The sequence below is a fragment of the Penaeus monodon genome, chromosome 24 (genome assembly GCF_015228065.2).
Source record: "Penaeus monodon isolate SGIC_2016 chromosome 24, NSTDA_Pmon_1, whole genome shotgun sequence".
NCBI lineage: Eukaryota > Metazoa > Arthropoda > Malacostraca > Decapoda > Penaeidae > Penaeus > Penaeus monodon.
Window position 1 is genome coordinate 34,982,422 of NC_051409.1, and position 450 is coordinate 34,982,871.

Consider the following 450-nt stretch of genomic DNA (forward strand, 5'->3'; position numbering starts at 1 on the left):
AAGGACCAAATTTATGTTTAGTGTTATATCAATTGCAAGTCAAGAGGATTACTAGGACAACTATTGACAGCTGGCAACAGTATAACCGTCACTTTCACGTGAGATTTTACGCAGGCACTTCCAACACCGTCAACTTTCACACCAAAGTTCACATCGGGAAACTTCCAGTCTTTAAATCAAGGCAAATACATGAACTAAAATTACAAGATTCTAATCTCTGTTAATCAGTTATCATTTCTCAACTTCTCATTACGTGAAACATGATTTTAAAAGATAAATTCTAGTTCGATTCTATTTGCCCCTATATTTCTTTCTCTCTTCTTTCTATATAATAAGGACATTGCATTTGCAAGGACCTGGAGCCCTACTAAAATCCTAAATCACATAAGTGTGTGTATACATATGTGTGGGTAAGTGGCTCTTATAGATAGATATATAGACTGACAGACC